The sequence below is a fragment of the Marmota marmota genome, unplaced genomic scaffold, assembly GCF_001458135.2.
Source record: "Marmota marmota marmota unplaced genomic scaffold, marMar, whole genome shotgun sequence".
Classification (NCBI taxonomy): domain Eukaryota; kingdom Metazoa; phylum Chordata; class Mammalia; order Rodentia; family Sciuridae; genus Marmota; species Marmota marmota.
In genome coordinates, this window is record NW_026000171.1 from 7,502,702 (window position 1) to 7,522,570 (window position 19,869).

At 36.4% G+C, this 19,869-nt stretch overlaps 1 protein-coding gene and 1 pseudogene across 20 annotated transcripts in view; both read right to left on the reverse strand.

The window, feature by feature from the left end:
* Erc1 (ELKS/RAB6-interacting/CAST family member 1) overlaps positions 1-19,869 on the reverse strand; it is a 1,605,700-nt gene that overhangs the window by 536,875 nt on the left and 1,048,956 nt on the right. The gene's annotated exons all lie outside the window — the stretch shown is intronic.
* Positions 7-4,022, reverse strand: LOC125611863 (annotated as a pseudogene).

The window sequence follows — 19,869 nt, forward strand, 5'->3', positions numbered from 1 at the left end:
ATGTGGTGCTGAGGATCGAACCCGGGCCGCACGCATGCCAGGAGAGCGCGCTACCGCTTGAGCCACATCCCCAGCCCCTCTTTCTCTACTTTTAAATGACTAGTATAGCTAATAGCTCTATTTTCAAACATGTTTTCACATTCTTTATTCACTTTTCCTGGGCAATCTCATCTACAATTGTTTCAATTAATACTTATTTTACATAGATATTTAGTTTAAATTCTCTCAATCAATATTCCCACTGCTGACCTTTCTTTTGGACTGCAGACCACCACATACTAAACATTGCTGTCAAGATGATCCACAGACAACTCATCAGTTCTAAATAAACATATTTTCTCTAAAACACATCGTTTCTCCTATGTTCCCTGGCTGAACAAAATTCATTTTGACTCCTTCATTCAATTTCCATTAATTAATCCATCACTATGTACCATAAATTCTTATCTTTGTAATATATATAATTCATTTCCAAACCTTCAGCTACAACTTCATCCAGTCTGGACAAGACTATTAAAACAAACTTTTAAGTGGCCTCCTTTACTGTATGGTCTTCTTTTTCTTTTTCTTTTTTTTTTTTAATATATTTATTTTTTATTTTTATGTGGTATTGAGGATCGAACCCAGGGCCCCACGCATGCCAGGCGAGCACGCTACCGCTTGAGCCACATCCCCAGCCCTTCTTTTTCTAATCTATTGATGATGCCCAATTTTATTTTACAAGCCCAACATATTTAAGGAATGTAACATAGTGTAATCAATAACAGCCATTCACTATGATATAGAGATTCTGGAGTTAAGAGTCAGAGGCATATTGGAAACCCCAGAGGAGCAGTGCTGGTTTGATAAAAGTTCCATATTCACAGGACATGCCTATAATCTGTGACTCAGGAACCTGAGGCAGGAGGATGGCAAGTTCAAGGCCAGACTTAGCAACTTAGCAAGATCCTGTCTCAAAACAAAAATTAAAAAGGACTGAAAAGTGTAGCTCATGTTACCCATGTTCAATCCCAAATACTAAAAAAGCAAAAAAGACAGAAAATTTCCTTATTCTAAAGCTCTATTTTTCCCCCACCATACCTCTGTGAGAATCAATATGTTTTGTATGCCTTTTCATTTTTTTCCATATTTATTTTTACTAGGGCACGTGTATGTTCTATAACTTATTTCACTTGCAAGCATGAATAGTGAGGTGTCTATATCTCTCTTCTCTCTCTACATGGGCCACTCCTGGGGTCTGGTCACAATATGCTACCACAGTGAGGACAGATCACCTTCTTTCCTGGTAGGAGGCCAAGCTTCCATTTTAGGACCATCAAGTGGGGTTTCCTCCTGTAGCTGCTTAACCTCTCTCACCCAGCTTTCCTTTCAGTTTCCTCCACTGCACTGTCTTGGCAAAGTAATCAGGATACAATGCCTTCTCAGAAAGATGCCAGTGATTTAAGCACTATTCTGGAATCTTGTAGCACTCATATCTCTCATAGGAGGTGCCCCCAGCAGAGTCAGGGATATGGGTACTGTGCCAGAACTCTTCTTCTGCCTCCCTCAACCACTGGGTGGCATTCATTCTATGTTCTTCAAACCAGCCTCTCATCATACAAGCAAAGTACCAGTACTTGTCCCTGTGGACACACCATGACTCTAACGCAGCAGCCCCTTATAAAGCCACAACATCTTTGGCTGGTGGGTCAGAGAGGCACCCTGCACAAGAACACCATGATGCCCTGCTCTCCTTTAGAAGCCACCTGCCTTTTCATTTTTGTTTCAGCATTTTTTTTTACATGTCATATCACAAAATTCACCATTTCACTTTATAATTTACACAATGCAGTGGCTTTTAGTATCTGTAAGGGACTGATTCTAAGAACTCTCATGGATACCAAAATCCATAATATTCCAATCCCTCATTATAAAATGGTATATTTGAATGTAACCTATGCCCATCCTCGCATTATACTTTAAATCATTTCTAAATCATTTATAATACCTAATATAATGTAAATAATATGGAGGTAGTTGTGATATTTAGAAAATAATGAAACAAGTGTATTCATATTCAATACAAATAACTTTTTTCTGAATATTTTTTTATCAGCAGTTGGTTGAGATCTGCAAATGCAGAACCTGCAGATACAGAGAGCCAACTACATTCACAACCATCATCACTATCTAATTACAGAATATTTATCTCACTGAAGCTGGGGGTGGTACATGCCTGTAATCCCAGGGACTTGGAAGGCTGAGGCAGAGGACAGCAAATTCAAGGCCAGCCTCAGCAACCTAGCAAGAACTTGTTTCAAAATTTTAAAAAAGGGTGGAGGGGCAGTCCTAAGGAGTATAGTTCAGTAGCAGACCAATCTTGGATTCAATCTCCAGTACCATAAAAAATAAATATTAACATCATTGATAAAAAAAAGACCCCGCAAATCCATAAACACCAATTTCAAGTCCTCAGGCCCTGGCAACTAATAATCTATTTCCTAGATCTACAGCAGGGCCTATTCTGAACATTTCAAGAAAATGGAATCAAATAGTATGTGGTCTTCAGTGTGGAAAGTGGAAGAGGAATAGTTGTGAAGAGATCAATTATTTTCCCATCTAGGGTGTTTTCTTAATATCCTAAATCCTACTTTTCATATTCTTTACATAATCTCAATGAATTCTTTTTTTAATATTTATTCTTTAGTTGTAGTTGGACATAATACCTTTATTTTAATTATTTTTACATGGTGCTAAGGATCGAACCCAGGGCCTCACACATGCTAGGCAGGCGCTCTACCACTGAACTACAGCCCTCAATGAATTCTTAAAATAGAAAAACAACAAAACTGAATTCAGACCTGGTCACTAAAACTCCACCACCAAATTTATCAGGTAGGTCATGAAAAATACAAAAAGAATGCTCAAAATTTCCACTATCATTTTTCCCTACAAGAAAAGCATTGATTCAACAGTTAAGCACATACTAACAGAGAACATGTTCCCCAGCCTAGCCCCTCTACACCCACTCCAAATCCTAGAATATACTCAAAGGTCTAAAAATAAAAATACTTCTACACACAATGATTATATGTAGCCTTTAATTCTCACTCTCCCCACAAATAGCTACAAGCATAATATGAAACTGCAGACAGCAGTCTCTCACTTGTTCCTCAGAGATGAGAAAGAAGGATAATATTAGCTCTCAATGACCTGGATCTCCAAAAGAACACCACATATTCATAAGACAAACTAGAAAATTCTTTACCAGTAACCTAGTAAACTATTCCAAGTTAATTACAACTGAATAGGCTGATGTGGATGAGCTATGAGATATTCATAAGTTGAACCAGAAAATATAATACACTACCCATTAGCTATTTAAAGTACTATAGGTAAAATTCTGACCTAAATCTCAAAATTACTAGTCCAACCTATTGCAATTAGCAGCATGTATTATCAGAAAATGAGTTTAACTAAATATTGTTTTTAAACATTTTTAAAGATTCTTCTCTGGCTGGGGTTGTGGCTCAGTGGTAGAGCACTTGCCTAGCAGGTGTGAGGCACTGGGTTCCATTCTCAGCACCACATTAAATAAATAAATATTCTCCATAAGATGTTTTCACAGGTTTAAGAATATATGTGCAATGATGTTCAATTATTGTATTATTTGTACCATCAAGAAGAGAGAACAGTCAAGCAAGGTGATGCACACCTGTAATCCCAGCAACTCAGGAGGCTGAGACAGGAGGAATGCAAGTTCAAAGCCAGCGTCACCAATTTAGAGACACCTTAAGCAACTTAGCAAGACCCTGTGTCGAAACAAAAATTAAAAAAAAAAAAAAAAAAAAAAAAACTTAAATTTCCAACAAGGGATAGGTTAAACAAATTATGTTATCTCCAAATCTAAAATACAATTAATTAAATTTTCAAATAAGTGTATTTGACATGCCAAGACAACTAGAATACAATGTGAAATAGAAAAGAAAATGTTATAGAATAATACAATTGTTTGAATACAAAAAGGATAAACATAAGTGTCTGTGTACATACCAGAAAGTTTAGATGGTAACAAGCTATTTCTTTTTTTTTAATGATTTTTTTTTTTTAGTTGTAGTTGGACACAATATCTTTTATTTTATTTATTTATTTTTTTTAATGTGGTGCTGAGGATCGAATCCAGGGCCTCGCATATGCTAGGCAAGTGCTCTACCGCTGAGCCACAATCCCAGCCCCAACAAGCTATTTCTTTTCTTCCCCCCCCCCCTTAGGTGCTGGGGATAGAACCAATGATCTTATGGACGCTAGGCAAGCACTCTACCATTCAGCTACATTCCTAAGCAACTCCCACAAGCAACTTCAGAAAGCCCAGATAGACACTTTTTCCCTTGCCTATATGTTTTAGGGGTTTTGTTTATTTTTGGTATCAGGGATTGAACCCAGGGAGCAAAACCATTGGGCCACATCCCCAGCCCTTTTTATTTATTTGGAGATAGGGTCTGGCTTTGAACTTGTAATCCTCCTGCCTTAGCCTCCCAAGTCACTGATTACACCTGGTTCTATATGCATTATTTTCTTTTCTTTTTTTTTCTTTAACAATGAGCATGTATTACTTTCACATTAAAAAAAAATAGTCTCGGGGCTGGGGTTGTGGCTCAGTGGTAGAGCACTTGACTAGCATGTGCGAGGCCCTGGGTTCGATCCTCAGCACTACATAAAAAAATAAATAAAAATAAAGGTATTGTGTCCACCTACAACTAAAAAATATAAAAAAAAAAAAAGTCTCACTATATAGACTAAGGGTTTAAATAAGGACCTCACAGCACTCACTTAAATAATAATTAATAGATGTGATGCCCTGATGCTGATTGGTAACATCTTTGTGAGTAGTACAAGGTTTTTTTTTAAAAAAAAAACTGCACATTAAAGAAAGCAGATGTCTCTGCTTCTACCCTCATGATATGATTTAATAATATGAGGTTTGCTAACATCATGCATCTGATTCTATGATCTTAATCTCATTCCCCTATATTGACTAGACATGCAAAACTACAGGACATTGGCTAAAGAAACACTGTCTCAGTGGCATATTCATCTGAAAGAGAACCATTGCTAGGAGCAACAATGATATTACCAATTTAAAGGAACAATCTTAACACTTGATGCTGTTAGCATTTCATCCCTTTTTATGGAAGGGTGAGTAACCCAGTTACAATCAGGTTAATTACAGTTTTTAATAATTCTTATCAATCAGTTAATCAAGGTAATTGTAAGCTCCATCAAAGTTCTCACCATTACAAATACTGGTCAAGAAGATATTTTTAAAAGTAAACACAAGGTTGCTAATCATAGTTGTTCTCTACTTATCTCAACAATTTTATGCCACTTAGTTCAAGAGTCTTCCCCCATAATCCATTCTTATTAACATCCTGGGAGTTTTTTGTTGTCGTTTTTTTCTGTGGAGTGTTTTGTTTTGTTTTGGCACCAGGGATTAAACCCAGGGGTACTTAACCACTGAGCCACATTCACCAGCCCTTTTGATATTTTATTTAGAGACAGGATTTCAGTGAGTTGCTTAGGGCCTCACTGAGTTGCTGAAGCTGGCTTTGAACTTGCAATCCTCTGCCTCAGCATCCCAAAAGGCTGGAATTACAGGCATGTGCCACCACGCCCAGCTAAAATCCTGGGTTTTTAAAATCCTAAAATATCAAATGGTAATGTTCATCAGCTTGCATTTTATACCACATCTCATCCTAAATTATGATCAGTTCAACAAAAGTTCAACAAATTTTACCACAAATGTCAGCCAGGTATGGAACTACATGCCTATAGTCCCAGCTACCAGGGAGGCTAAGTCAAGATCACTTGAGCGCAGCAGTTCCAGACCTGCCGAGGCAATACAGTGAGACCCTGATCTTAAAAACTACATTATGCACTTGTTCATAAATATTATTCACAAACCCGAATTCCAAAAACATGAAAATCCAAAATTTTGTAACTAATGTGGAGGCAAAACCAGAACTGAACCAATACAAAAATACCAAAGTATCTGATGAAGGAATTAGGAAGTATCTCCTGAAACTCCTTAAAAAGTTAGGTAATAGATAGTATATGCATCGTATCACCTTCCTACAACTGAGAAATTCAAAATTCCGGACAGATCAAAAGACCTTCAACATCCACCTGTATCTTTGGTTAAGGTTTAATACTGACATCATTTTTCATAAATAAAGAAACTTATAATGAGAAAGCTATAAAAAGAAGTTCTAATTCTGTAATATTTTATTTTTTAAGGTAGGCAATAAGTACACTGTTACAAATTATATAATTCTTCTTTTGCAAGTAGGAAACATTTCATAATTTTTAAAAGTACGAAAAATTATAAGTATCCAAGAACTTTTTCTTTCCTAAAAGTATTTGGAAGGTAAAAAATTTGAAAATGAGTTAAGGATCTTAAGGATATTCATATCTATTCAGGCAGCATGGTTGACATAAACTTGTAATCCTAGCTGCTCCTGAGGCTGAGGAGGGCAAGGTCAAAATCAAGGTCAAAGCCAGCCTCAACAACTTAAGGAGATCAGGCCTCTAAATAAAATATATTTAGAGGAAGTGGCTCAGCGGTAGAAGCCACTAGATTCAATGCCATATATGGGGGGAGGGAGGGATAGGTTGTTCATCTCTCCTGATTCAGAAATTAATTCCATGAAGAGAAAAATGCAGAGAAAACTTCATCAAGTAAAAACATACCAGCTTTATTGGTACTCATCTCTTTAGGAAATGTTTTAAAAGTGAAATGTTTAAAACTAGCATGCAGCCTACAAAAAATAAATTTACAAGAAATAGCTGACATGAGCCAGGCATGGGGGCACACACCTATAATTCCAGAGATGTGGTTAGGTCAAAATAGTACAATCACAAATTCAATAGGGAGACTTTGTCTCAAAATAAAAAATAAGGGGCTAACAACTAAATAATAAAAATTTTAAAAAGATGGGAAAAAAAAATAAGGGGCTAGAATTGCGGCTTGGCCATAGAGCGCTTGCCTAGCACATGTGAGGGAGGCGCCAGGTTTGATCCTGAGAACCACATAAAAATAAATAAATAAAATAAAGGTATTGTGTCCAACTACAAATTTAAAAAACATTTTAAAAATAAATAAATAATAAAAAAACGGTTAGGGATGCGGATCAATCCATGGTACCAAGGAAAAAATATCTAAGATGAAAAAAATATTTATAATACAGAAAATGAAAAAGGATATAATTTTAACATGCAAAATAATCCCAAATTTTCAAGTATCCATATTTAAACATAGCTAAACAATGGGAGAAAATGTTTACTTTCCTAATAGTTTTCCAACTATGCCAAGTAGGTATATATTGCTATTTTAAAAAGGAAAAAGATTAAAAAGATTTAAACAGAAACAAAAGGAAAAAGCCATTGTAATCCAAGCTGAGCATTTCCTCTTTTTGTACCTGGTCTCAAAATCATTCCCCACACAACACTTTCAGCTACCACCACCAAAGAGCATTAGCACATAATATCAGAACTACCTGTTGGTCCTAAACATATCATAAATTTCATTATTTCCAATACAGATGCAAAATACCTAATATTATTTCAAACATGAATGGATATATTAGAAAACACTGTGAAGAAAGTAGTAAGATTCCCTAGAACAAGCTATGTATACAATGCAAGTGGTGATCTTTCCAAGGCAGTGGTTGAATGGCACACTGTCAGTTACAAAGCATAAGGTGGGACTTAAGGAAAAGACCTTGGAAAAGGGATTTGCAGAGCCATTAAAAGTCACAATTCCTTTCTCCTCAACCAGGAAGAGTCCATTTTCTCTTCTGTGGTATCATCTCAATAAACTCTACCAATTAATATTTTAAAACTATAATTCTTTACATGTATACATACAAATGAAAAATTACAGATTTTTTAATTCTATAGCTTTAGCCCAAAGTACCATGAAATCACAAATTTAAGAATACCCAAAGATATTCAAACAGAATGCAGTGCTTCCTGGAATAACTAAGAACAGGAGCTGCATGTTTCAAAGTTTCCAAAATTAAAACAGATTTTCTATTAAGTGAAACATCACAACAGAAATGTTACACTGCACATTTTTTAAAAGCCTTTTACATCATCATATAAAGTCTTTAACATAGTAGCTGATTCATAGTAAGAACTTCTCAATATTACAATATTTTCTATTTTAAAATACACGGTTTTTTTCATATTTTAAAGTACCTGAAAGTGGTATTCAGTTCATAATTAATATGTATAACTAATGTAGGTTTCCTTTGGGCTGGGGATGTGGCTCAAGCGGTAGCGTGCTTGCCTGGCATGCGTGTGGCCCGGGTTCGATCCTCAGCACCACATACAGGCAAGGATGTTGTGTCCGCCGAAAACTGAAAAATAAATATTGAAATTCTCTCTCAAAAAAAAAAAAAAAGAAAGAAATGTAAATTTCCTTCTTTCCTAAAAAGAATGATTTATTAAGTTGATGATAAATTCCATAAAAAAGAAAGGGCAAGGAGCTGGGGTTGTGGCTCAGCGGTAGAGTGCATGCCTCACACATGTGAGGCACTAGGTTCAATCCTCAGCACTACATGAAAACAAATAAATAAACAAGGTAAAGGTATATTAAAAAATAGATAATTCATTAAAAAAAAAGGGCAAACTTGAAATGAGGAAATATAGTATGTATTAAATGCAGTCAATACTTGCCAGAATAGTTCATTTAGCTATTTCCACAACCTTTTAAGAGAAATGTTATTATCCCATTTATAGATAAGAAAACTACAAGTCAGAAAGGATCAGTAAGACACCTAAGATCACGTATTTATCTAACTCTAAAGTCATATTTGTAGCTAAAACAATATACTGCATATTCATCTACTATTTTACTCTCACCAAGATGCATTTATAGATCTTTTTTAAATGGGTCAGAGAGGTTAAAATTAGTTTATTCCAAATCACAAACTCATGTTCCTCAAAGTCCTTCTCCCATAATCTGTTTCATAATCTGCTAATCTGTTTCAGTACCTTTTTGAGCTCCAAGCCTGAACTTCCAACTATCGAATGAATGCACTGTTATTCCTGGGCTGCACTAAAACAGTAGCCACTAGCCATATGCAGCTTCTAAGTACTTGAAACATAGCTAGTGAGCCCAACAAATGAATTAATGAAATTTTTTCTTCTATTTAATTATAATTAAAACTTTAATTTAAAAAACTGAAATTCAGCTCAGTTATTGGAAAAATTTTAAGCATGATTAGAGTTGGTATGTGAATCATTTTTTCAATTGTAAATTTCATTATTTACAGATCTAAATACAGATAGGATATTTCTGATAAAAACTTAGAATTTGAATTTATGTTGTGTAAGTTCACAATTGATTTCAAAGACCCAATATGAAGAAATAATGTGTATAGCTCACTAAATTTTAACATATCTTTCAATATCTTGAAATGGATTTTGTATATAGTAGGTTAAGTAAAATAACTATAAAGTTTAAAACTGTAATTGTTTAATTCTTTAATTTTTTTTTTAATTAAAGCCATTCATGAAGGTATACACATGCAGTCCCAGCTACTAAGGAGGCTGAGGCAGGAGAATCCGATTAGGCAAGGAGTTCATGACCAGTCTGACTTAGATTAACGTAGCATCTTAAAAATATAAAATTTTTTAATTACATATGTGATTCATATTCCTATTGGAGAATACTTTGTACAGACTGCTATTACCCTACCACTACTGTCATGGATAGCTCAATGAAAAACATCACTATCTCACTCAGAACCGTCCAACAGAACCTTCTCTGATTAAGGAAAAAGTTCTACATGTGATGATGATTTAGTGATGATGGTGATGACACTGTCTAATAGAATCTGTGACTAATCATATATTACAACCAAATGTTGTGGAGTCACAGTGCTCAGGAGACTGGAGAATATAATCTGTTACTCTTGACTTTTCTCTGAGAAAAAGGAAGTAGATACCAAAAACTAGACCAGTACAGTCCAGCAGAACTTTCTATGACTACAGAAATCTTCTATTTCTGCACTGTCGAAAAAAGAAGCCACATGTCCCATCTGGCTATTAAGCATATATAACCAGATACATTTTTCTGCTTAAATCTCTCTGGATACACTAAAATATGATTTTGTAGAACTCTGGAAATTATTTAATTTTTTAAATAATTATTTAATACGTATGTCATTCAATATTTGTGTGGCTAGTCCAACTGAAGACCTGAATTTTATGTCTTATTTCACTTAATTAGATTTAACAATTAAACAGTCATATGGCTACTATAGTTATCAGTACTGTTCTTTGCCTAGGTGCTCCAAGTCTGGAGTCACCTTAGCCTCCTCCTGCCCAACACCAGTTCTTGCTTCACAAAACTACACATACACACAATAATGAATTACACAGTTCTGTGTTTCTTAAATCTTTCAATTTTGTATGCCTCTCTATCTCCACTGTTACTGCTTCAGTTTTCATTCTTTACCAGGAGTAAAGCCACAGTCTCCAACGTGACCTCCTCACTTAGACTTCTCCTATCTACTCTTTGTAAAAAGCAAATATAAACCTGTTATTTCCTTTACCCACAAATCTCCAAAGTTGGTGGGTGCAGTGGCACACACCTATAATACCAACGGCTCAGGAGCCTGAGGCAAGAGGATCGTAAGTTCAAAGCCAGCCTCAGCATGCAAGGCTCTAAGCAACCTAGTGATACTCTGTGTCTAAATAAAAGACAAAAAATAGGGCTGGGGATGTGGCTCTGAGTACTCCCCACCACCCCCCCAAAAAAAATCTCCAAAGTCTTGCTATTACCTCAAGGTAAAATTTCAATCCTAACATGGTTTACAAAGTCCTTCATCATCCAAATCCAATCTCAAACCTCATCTTTCCCATGCCTTCCACCTTCCTCTTCTTGTCCATATCATTAACACTTATTACATGCTATTATAATTGCATGTTTACTTGTCTCCCTCCCATCACCAGCATCCTCAGGGCAGAGACAAGTGTCTCAAACATTATGTTGCCACAATACAGTCAAGAGTACACAAATGAAGTATTAAGCAGGATCTCACTATGTTGCCCAGGCTGTCTCAAACTCCTGGGATCAAGCAATTCTCCAATCTCAGTCTCCTAAATAGCTATAACTATAAGCACACAAACACCATTCCTGGCTTAGATGTATATTCTAGAACAACTATAAAATTTTGTAAAAAACAAAAATTAAACTTTTATAAAACAGATATTTTTTCTAAACAATTTAAAAGAATTTTAATGTGAGTAGGCTACAAACCAATCCCTAATTTTCAACTCTTCAAAGATCCTGATATGTAACTTAAAATATAGTACAAGGGGCTGTGGGTATTGCTGAGTGGCAGAGCACTCACTTAGCATATGTGAGGTCCTGAGTTCAAGCCCTAACACCACTCAATCAATCAATACAGGCATGAGGATGTGACTTAGTGGTAGAGCACTTGTCTAGCATGTGCAAGGCCTTGGATTCAATCCCCACTTACTGCAAAAATTAAAACAAAAAACAGTATACAGATACATAATCTGTATACTGAAATGTAACACTATAATAAGGAAATGTAACACTGTTATATTTGTACTTTATTGGAATTATGAGTTTAAACATCAGAAATAATTTCTGCCTATTTTTAAAAAAAACACATAAAAATTGCTGCTGTATCAAAATTAAACATTATCAGAAAAAGTCGGGAATCGTGGCACATGCCTATAATCCCACCTACTTGAGAGCCTGAAGCAGGAGGATTACAAATTTAAGACCAGCCTAGGCAATGTAGTAAGATGCTATATCAAAATTAACAGATGGTCACAGTGGCACACACCTATAATCCCAGGAATTCAGAAGCCTGAGACAAGAGCACTCAAATTCAAGGTCAGTTTCAGCAATTTAGCAGGACCCTGTCTCAAAATAAAAAAAATTAAAAGGACGAGGAAGTAGCTCAGTGGTAAAATACCTGAACCAAGTTCAATCCCTGGTACCAAAAAATAAAAAAATAATTTTAAATAGTTTAGAAAAAGAAAGTATTAGAGCACTGGCCTAGCACATGTGTGGCCCTGGATTCCATCCCTAGCACCAAATTATTTCAGAATACCAGTTTCTGTATATCCTGGCCAACTCTACCTCAGAGATGATCTTTTGATTTCAGCCATTCTTTGTGGGTGTCTAGCTGTATCTTCTTGTGGTAGCTCATATCTAATGATGGTAAGCATTGATCTGAAGTGTTTATTACTAAGTCAGTGAAGTGTTTATTCAAATTTTTTTCCATTTTTCCGGGAGAGTTATTTGTCTTAGTATTCAGAAGTAAGACTTCATATGTTCTAGATGCAAATCCTTTATTCAACTACATGATTTGCAAGTATTTTCTCATTCTGTCTTTTTATTTTCTTAATGATCTCTTTTAATTTTGATAAAGATCAAATCATTCCCTTTTTTTTTCTTTCTTTATGAAATACACTTTTGGTATCCATATCTAAGAAATCCTATCGAGATAGGGTAGTGCACACCTGCACTCCCAGGTACTAAGGAGACTATGACAGAAGGATCACAGAGTCCACAATTTCAAGATCAGCCTAGGCAATGTATCAAGACCCCAACTCAAAGCAAGAAGGACAAAAGGAAGATTCTCCCAATTCTAAGTTCTATGAGGTAAAGTTTGAGATTCATGTTTTTGTACAGTACTTTTGTTGAAAAAACTGTCTTTCCCTCACTGAATTATTTGGATACTTTTGTCTGGGTTTATTTTTTTATCTATCTCTTCCTGTACCAATTCCATGCTGTCTTAATTACTGACATTATAGTCACTGACAGATACTGAACATCAAGCAGACATTCTTAAAAAACATGAGAGGGCTTCCTCTACAGATATTAAAACATTCTATAACACTACAGTAACTAAGAAGGTATGGCACTAGCCAAGAAACAGAAAACAATGTAACAGAGGAGAGAATCTGATTTATTACAAAGCAGTAGGAAAAAAAAGGAACTGTCAATAAATGGCGCTAAATCAGTCAACCAGAAGGGGAAAATTTTAACCTCAACTTCTACATCAGAGCACACACAAAAGTCAATTATAGCAGTCCACATAAAGGCATAACAATGACACGCCACAAAATTATTAAAGAGAAAAACTTCATGATTGTAGAGAAAGATGTGGTTTTTGTTGCTGATACTGGTGTTTGGTTTGGTACTGAAGATTTAACCTCAGGTGCATTACCACTGAGCTACTTCCCCAGTTCTACTATTTTAAGAAAGCATCTTATGAAGTTACTGAGGGTCTCACTAAGTTGCCAAAGCTGGCCACAGGCTGGGTTAGAAGTCAAGATTGCAAAGATTACAGGTGTGGAGCTGGGGTTGTGGCTCAGTAGAAGAGCGCTTGCCTCGCACATGTGAGGCACTGGGTTCGATACTCAGCACCACATTAAAAAAAAATGAATAAACGAAATAAAGATACTGCATCCATCTATAACTAAAAATATATATATATATAAAAGATTACAGGTTTGTGATACTGTACCCAGCAAGAAAGATTTCTTAAACAGAGGCGGGCGCAGTGCATGTCTGTAATCCCAGTGAGTGGCTCAGGAGGCTGAGAGAGGAGGACAAGTTCAAGGTCAGCCTCAGCAATTTACCTTACCAATGCCCTGTCTCAAAATAAAAAATATTCTGAGTNGGGGGGGGGGGGGGGGGGGGGGGGGGGGGGGGGGGGGGGGGGGGGGGGGGGGGGACAACCGGAGGTATGGAGGAACTTTTGATAGAACAAAGGGGAGGGAGGGGGTATGGGGGTAGGAAAGACAGTGGACTGAGTTAGACATTATTACCCTAAGTACATGCATGAAGACATGAATGGTGTGAAAACACTTTGTGTACAACCAGTGACTTGAAAAATTGTGCTCTATATGTGTAATATGAAATGAATTGCAATTTGCTGTTGTATATAACAAATTAGAATAAAGAATTTAATTAAAAAAAAAAGAAATCAAGCTGGAAATGTCTTCCCACTCTGCAAAAATAAAAAAGAAAAGAAAATTCTTTCAAAGAAGTTTGGCTACAAAGCAGAGAATAACAGAACACTAAAGCATGAAGCTGGAAAAGTTCTATTAAGATAAAGACTTTTTAAGTTTAAATGAAGATAATAAAAGCCAATATAGTAGAAACTATACTCTCATGGAAACTCCTATAAAAAGTCTCAATCTCCTCAAAATTTCCTCATTAACTCTGACTTAACTGAAAACTGGCTTTCTAATTCAAGACACCCCTTGCCATGTAGCCCTTTCAAGGGAAGCTATTTGGTCTCTCACAGGCCATACCCAATACTGGAAAATGAAGCTAGTACCTTTCTTTCTCCCAATGACACTGACAGATCATTATTCCTCAACCCTCACAAAAATCCTTACTCTTTTTTTTTTTTTTTGCAACTGGGGATTGAACTCAGGGGCACTCGACCACTGAGCCACATCCCCAGCCCTATTTTGTATTTTATTGAGAGAGTCTCACCAAGTTGCTTAGTGCTTCACCATTGCTGAGGCTGACTTTGAATTCGCGATCCTCCTGCATCAGCCTCCCGAGCCACTGGGATTACAGGCCTGCGCAACCGCACCAGGCAAAATCCTTATTCTTAATGCTGATGCTAGTCAGCAACACAGTCTTCTACCTCCACCTCTTCACTATGACCTGATAACCACCTGGACACTCTCCACACCATTACATGGTCAACAACTTAACAGTTGTCACAATCCTCTATGCCACACCACTCCTGCTACTGATTCTGCTCATTTCAATACACACATGGGTGGGTCATCTAACATCAGATCCTTGAATTCTTCATACCCAATAGCAACTGTTTTCTGGATCCAGCCACTCCATCAGGTGTGAATTCACTTAATAGAACTATTTTACATTCATTCCTCAAATCTTTACTAAGTACGTATTATTTGCTCAATAGAGAACATAACAGTTGCTGTCCTCATGAAATCCTACCTTTACTTCATATTTTCTAAAAAGAAAGCATGAAATAAAACTATCAAGTCTAGCCAGGACTGGTGGTGCACACCTGTAATCCCAGTGATGCTGGAGGTTGAGGCAGGAGAACTGAGAATTCAAGCCAGTCTCAGCAACTTAGTGAGGCCCTAAACAACTCAGCGAGACCCTGTCTCTAATAAAATATAAAGAAAGGCTGAGGCTGTAGTTCGGTGGTTAAGCGCCCCTGGGTTCAATCCCTGGTACCAAAGAAAGAAAAGAAACTATCAAGGGCTGGGGATGTGGCTCAAGCGGTAGGGCGCTCGCCTGGCATGCGTGCAGCCTGGGTTTGATCCTCAGCACCACATACAAAGATGTTGTGTCTGCCAATAACTAAAAAATAAATATTAAAAAAAAAATTTAAAAAGAAAAGAAACAATTGGGCTGGGGATGTGGCTCAGGGCTGGGGATGTGGCTCAAGCGGTAGCGCGCTCACCTGGCATGCGTGCGGCCCGGGTTCTATCCTCAGCACCACATACAAAGATGTTGTGTCCGCCGAGAACTAAAAAATATTTTAAAAATTCTCTCTCTCTCTCCTCTCTCTCTCTCAAAAAAAAAAAAAAGAAACTATCAAGCCTACAAAACCAGAATTACTGTCCATTGTGACTTATTGAATCCATGTAAGATTCTAATAATCATTATTTCTTTTGAAAAGAGCACGAAAATTACCTTTCAGATAATCTATCCTAAAATAATAACAAAGTTCAATATTAGATTGGAAGATACAATACATTGTATATTCATGTACTATTAGAATAGCTAAAGGCCATATTATTGCATAGAATGTTACTGGGAGGTAAAACAAGAAACTTGAATAGTGATGGTCTTCAAGGAAAAAGAGATGGGAAAAAGACTTCTTCCCCAATATTCTTTTCTATCTTCTGATTTGGCACATATACCTAATTTTTATAAAGTTAAGCATACGTAATTGCGATTATAAACGCCATGTACATTTCCTTCTTACAAGTACATACTTGCATTGCCTATTTTGTTCTGAAAAAAATGAAGTAATTTTTTAAAAAAACATTTTAGCTGTTTTTTATGTATTTATATGTGGTGCTGAGAATCGAACCCAGTGCCTCACACATGCTAGGCAAGTGCTCTACCACTGAGCCACAACCGTAGCTCCTAGAATGAAGTAATTTTTAAAAACCAATCTAGGGGCCAGGTACAGTGATGTATGCCTATAGTCCCACTACTTGGGAGGCTACATCATGAGGATCAAAAGTTAAAGGCCAGACTCCACAACTTAGCAAGACACTGTCTCAAAATAAAAAAGGGCTGAGAGTATGTAACTCAATAGTAAAGGGCCTCTGGATTCAATCCCCAGTACTGGTGGGGAAAACAAACCAATTCCAGGGAAAGTAAAAATCTAAAATGTTCTTAATATTTGTCTCATCTAACACTAAAATATATTTAGGGGCTGGGTTTGTGGCTCAGTGGTAGAGCAGTTGCCTGGCAAATGTGAGGCACTGGGTTCAGTTCTTAGCACCACATAAAAATAAATAAAGATACTGAGGGGCAGGAGTTGTGGCTGTGGTAGAGTTCTTGCCTACCATGTGTGGGGAACCGGGTTTGATCCTCAACACCACATAATAAATAAAATAAGGATATTGTGTCCACCCACAACTAAAAAATATATTTGAAAAAAGATATTGTGTTCATCTACAACTAAAAAAATTTAAAATAAAATATATTTAGTCATCTATTGCTAGATATCATAGTCAAGCAGAATTCTCTTACTCAACACTCTGACACATCTTTAAACAATGACACAGTTGATCATTCCACCCTCCTTGAAAACTTCCTTTCCTCCACTTCCACAACATCACACTCCCCGAGTTCTCCTCCTTATTCACAGATCTCTTTTCAGTCTGTTGGGTTACTCTTCATTCCTCCAATGTATCTAGAAGGTAAGTCCCATGAAAGTAGAGGTTTCTGTCAGCTTTGTTCACTGCTGTATGACCTAATGGCTAAAAGAGTACTTAAACCATCCATATTAAGTAACTGTAGAATGAATGAATCAGTCAGTGCCCCAAGGCTCAGATGTCTTCTCTACCTCAATTCATTCCCCTGATGATCTCAACATCTCTTCACTTTACATGTGTCAGCTGAAAATAGACAAATTTTCACTCAGCCTAGACATTTTTCCTAAACTTGTGTTTTCCCCAAACATGCTCCACCAAATGCCACCTCCATCTCAGTTACTGACAACCTCATTCTTCTAGTCTTTCAGGCCAAAAACTTGAGTTATTCTTTACTCTTCTGTTTTGCTCACATCCCACATCCAACCACCAGCAAATACTATAGGTCTACCCTCAAAACAGACCCAAACTTCAACCACTTCTCACATTTCCTCTTGCTATCACCTGGGTCAGAGCCATTCTCATCTACAACACTGTAAAAGAACCTCCTGACTAGTGGCCTTACTTCTCCACAGCACCCCTGCTCTAAAGTCCCACTGCAGTCAGAGCCATTCTTTCACAGCATAAGTCAGATTATATCAATGGTCCACAGCAGTTCCCATACCTTACTCAATGTCAAACTTAGAAGCCCTCCTAGTCTACATGCCTCCTGCACCCTCATCTCCATTCCTTATTATTCTCTCTTGCTTCATTTCTCTTCATGGCACTTACTAGCATCTAAAATTCATTTACTGGTTTATTTACGTATTTTATCATCTATTTCCTCACTTAAGATAAAAGCTCCAAGATGATCCAGATTTTTATCTACTTTGTTCACTGCTATACTGCCAACACCTAGAATACCTTGGTAATACATGCTTAATATGTATTTATTAAGTGAATGAATGAATGAATAATGTTCATGATAAAAACGTCAAAAGATGTTAGTGAACCAACTAATTATGTGCCAGGACTGTTGTAACTATAGAACTAACTCATTTGACCAACCTAAGAAGTTAGGTATTATTGCTTTTATTCCCATTTTGCAGAGGAAGAAACTGAGATACAGGCTAAAGGTAAGAAACGGAGGTTAAACAGTCTGCCTTAGGTCATACAATGGCAAGGTCGGGATTTGAACTCAGTCAGGCACAGTGACTCCAAGAGCACACAATCCAAGACATGGAAAGACCTGAATAGCCATAGATAGAATCACATTGTAGCCTATGACATGACTATGTTAAAATTATTTTATTGCATTTCTCTGAAAACTGATAATCAGTGTACTGATTATTTGACAAATCACAATATTTTGCTCCCTGATCTTTCTGTCAATGTTTCTAATACACTACACATAAAATGCACATTTAACAGCTCTCATGCTACTTCTAAAAGCATAAACATAGTATGAAACAGTGCTGTTGACATGAGAACATTCATTTTTAAGTTTCCAATACTAATGTTTAAGTAACAAACTGGCACACTAATCTAAGGATTTAGCAATAAAGAACAAAAAACAACTTATCAGATTCAATGAGGAATCACAAGGAATGACTAGTAAGCAATATTTCTTAAATAACAAAACGTAGAAGGCACAGTAATGCACACCTGTAACCCCCACAACTTCGGAGGCTAAGGCAGGAAGACTACAAGTTCAAGTCCAGCCTGCACAACTTAGTCAGACCTTGTCTCAAAATAAAAATTTTAAAATGGGTGGGGGACATAGTTCAGTGGTAAGGTGCCCCTGGATTCAATTCCCAGTAGCTCCCTTCCAAAAAAAATTGTAGGTTTTTTTTCCTCAGGTATAAGAAATTCTTATTACTACATTGCTTCTAAATTGGACTTTCCCCCAAATTACATGATTTCATCCTTACAAAGTGAATAATCACACCTCACATCCAACAATGCAAAAGTCACTTTAGAAGTATATACACACAAGCTTAGCCAATATCTTAGTTCACATTTGTCCCAATTAATTAGGTCAATGTATAATCTAAAAGCCAAAATGAAATATGTGGATTTTAAGTTCTCCTTCCAATTCATCTAAAATCAAAATCAGTCACTATACCAACGTATAATTCAATCTGTCCGAACACTTGCTTAATATTTAATTTACAATCACAAACTGAAACACACATTCTCAATAGATTTATTATATACTGTTTCCTTTAAATCTCTTTAAGCAGAAGTATTTGCTAGAAGAAAATTGTCTGCTCAGTAAGTAGGCATTTTAAAAAAGCAACGATCTGCAACTACTGTAACTAATCTGTATATTTCTCTCTTGGGTTCCAGGAAAGCACTTCCCTGGCTATTTTCCCAAATAAATTGGGTAAGCCTTGGGAAAGTCACTGCTTAAATTCCGTCTCATGACGGTTTCTCTTCCTCCATAAATGAATTATTGAGAGTCATGCCTACTAACATCCATTACATAATTCATGTCTATCAAAAGACCTGTTTTCTGAAAAAGAAATAGCTTAAATAGCTTAACTGATAGGTAAGAATACTGTAATTTAACAGAAAGCAGGCATCCAGAAAAGATTCACGTTTACTGTCCTAAGTTGTGGAACATCAATGTGAACAACACTCAACACTGTTCATTCAGTAACATCTCCAATAACGTGAGACACATGCTCCCAAAATGTTGTTAGAGCATTTCAAAGCACCTAACCTTAAGCACATATCTCAGAAATTGTGACCTACCTTTAAAAAAAAATCCATTTCATTTTTAAAGTGTTTAATAAATACTTAAATACATCTACAATTGAGAAATAAAAACAATCACCAAGAATTCAGTGCTGAACACAAAATTTCTAAATGTCCAGGACTACTGAAAAACAAGCTGTAAAAAACAGCTGTGCTTTGAAACGTTTAAGCGTTTTTCATACAATTACCTTAAAAAAAAAAAAAAAA